This window comes from Acyrthosiphon pisum, chromosome X (genome assembly GCF_005508785.2).
Source record: "Acyrthosiphon pisum isolate AL4f chromosome X, pea_aphid_22Mar2018_4r6ur, whole genome shotgun sequence".
In the NCBI taxonomy this organism is placed as follows: Eukaryota; Metazoa; Arthropoda; class Insecta; order Hemiptera; family Aphididae; genus Acyrthosiphon; species Acyrthosiphon pisum.
The window spans coordinates 14,383,926-14,386,804 of record NC_042493.1 but is presented as its reverse complement, the minus strand read 5'-3'; positions in this window follow the sequence as shown (position 1 = coordinate 14,386,804).

Here is a 2,879-nt window from a genome sequence, read left to right as displayed (position 1 = left end):
ATATCATTGAATTCAAATTTAATACTGTCCATTATACAGTGACTCCACTTCTAACCTACTGTACAGCAGACCGACATCCACTTACCCACCTTTTTTAAACTGTATTTCTAATTTTTACAATAAGCGAAATTGATAATTAATAATAATTGTTATCAAAGTTTGTTTGGTCATTAGTTGAATAATTATTTTAATTTATGAGTTATGACTTATGACTAATGTACTATAATGATCAATGAAGTAAAATAAGTCTCCTGCTAGATACAGATTCATAAACATCCATCTAAGTTCTGTACTTCTGCGTTAAAAAAGGCATTGTTGATTAAAATATATGATATCTGAATATCTCTCGAAATAGGATAGTTGGAGGCAGAAAATAAATATCAATAATATTGAAATATATGAAGAAAAAAAAATGTTAAATTTTTTGATTTTGAATCTTATTATCGAACATCTGCTTATTCCCATATGTGGGTACTTTATTATACTACGTAGTAATATAATAATAATAGAAATAATAATATAACAGATATGTAGGTATTAATAGATTATTGTGATTAGGTATATATAGATTATAAATCACTAATTCTTACACCTAAAATAACTTAGGATAAAAAATATTCAAATTTTCAAATAATTTCTAAAAAAATATGACTTTATACTTTATGGTGGATATGCTTTTTTTCAGCCCACATAACATTTTTATACAAATTTTGACGATACTTTGATTTTGACATTCCCGGTTGAATATTCGTCCCCGTTCATGCAAAACACACAAAAACATGATTGTTGAGAACGTGTGGACTTAGTGTCTTCTGCGTATTTAGGAAACCATCGAATGGACTTATAGTTAACATTTCCATTATAATATTATAATAACAGAAATTCAGAATATGGTTAGTATCAGAACATTCTGTTCAGCAATAAAATAATATATGCCCTTACAAAAGAGGGTAGTAGGGGTTCACATTCACCCCCCCCCCTGAGATTTCAGGAAAATACATAAATATATTAACTTAAAATAAGTGGTTTCTGTCAATGTGGAAGAAAAATTATTTTTTTTTGTGTTATTACTTATTACGAATATTTACTTTTTTGTTACTATCATAATTTATTTCTATAAGTTATTTTGTTTCATTTTTAGAAGTTGTGTTTAAATTTAATTTAGTAAGAAAATATGATAAAATATTAATGTATATTATATTTATAGAAGAATAAAAAAATCATAATTTTGAATTACACAGTGTCACATTTAACTTCGCTCTATATAAGTAGGTATATAACAAAATTGTAGGTACAGACTAAATGAGTAGTATCCAGTGGCGGATACAAGCGAACGTCCCATCACCCATCACCCCCTCCCCCTAAAGCTGTCTTTTTTAACGTTATTTTTATTATAATATTTGGTTAAATAAAAAGGTAATTCAATTTTTGAAAAATTCGTCCCCCCCCTTAGGTGACTTCTGGATCCGCTACTGGACCTCTCCCACACAAAACAAAATGTGCACCTAGGTAAATGCTTGATAATGAATAATAACACATTAACACATTGGTGTTAATAGGTACCTATAAAGTATATATAGGATGATTTATAAGACTAACTTTACTAATATTTCTTATAAAATAAACATTTTTATTACATATTTACATTTTACGCAGTACTTATTCTATATTATTCAGTATTATTACCTATAAACTTATGTACATTGTACCTACATTTGTGCATATTTTACACCGTGACCATGACGAATTAAAATATTTAAAAGATTGCTTGCCTAACCCACAGTAGGTACCTAACTAGATTTAGCAAAATTTGAACAATAGCTATATATACTATGCGATGCAATATAATAATAATATAAATAATAATCGTATATATATATATATACGATATATATTAGTGGAATGCGGATTATTTAACGCGATCGGTCAAGGAAGTCAATCCAATTAATTGTCTCGGCGTGGCAGAAATGTATATGATATAGATTTAGCTAACATAGTAGCCATTAGCCAGTGGCGTATACCTACATACATTTTGTATGGACGGGATCAGAAAAAATAAATTTAAACCTAGGTATACATTAAAAAATAAATAACAAAATATACGTAATATATAATTAGGTACAATAGCAAGTCTATAAATATTTAAATTTGAGTTTAAATAATTGAAGTACAAACTTAGTGTTATTAGGTATACTATATTCATAATATATTCATAATAATAATAATAATAATAATAATAATAATTCTTTTTACATGGGAAATATACAGATCTTAATTTTCGAGTTTAGCGAGGAAAAAAAATTTTTTGTAATAATTATTATACTTATTAGAATATATTGTATTGGTCTGCTGAACTTTTTTTTAGTCTACGCCTACATAGCTAGGTGGTTAGCGTACCTTTCAAAAAGTTGAAATGACGCCCCTGAATTAAGCAATTATAGTACACAATTTATTTTTTCCTTGTAACGCGCAAACACTATAGGAACACTATTTTATAAAATTTTTAAAAAAAGGCCTATGTGTTAGTGTAAAAACATTAAATTATTCCATAAAAATCAAATATGTTTTTCTCTATATAATATTATGCGGCAGTAATTTAAATGATAAGTGAAATAGGTTATAGGTGTCTATAGGTGATAAGGTGTAGTACGTCAGGCAAGTTACCACAGGTTCACGGTTCAAATCCTGCCAATGGCTGAAAAAAGTTGTGTGCTGACGGTTAACTATATTTTAACATTTCTAACGAAATGTCGGAGTTTTTTTTTTTATCAATTTAATTTATTAATTTATTAATTTAATAAAAAATTCACTTCTTTCTAGTACATTAAGTATTTGTTTAAAAATATTAAGTTTTTATTTAAATAAAAATTCACCCAGTT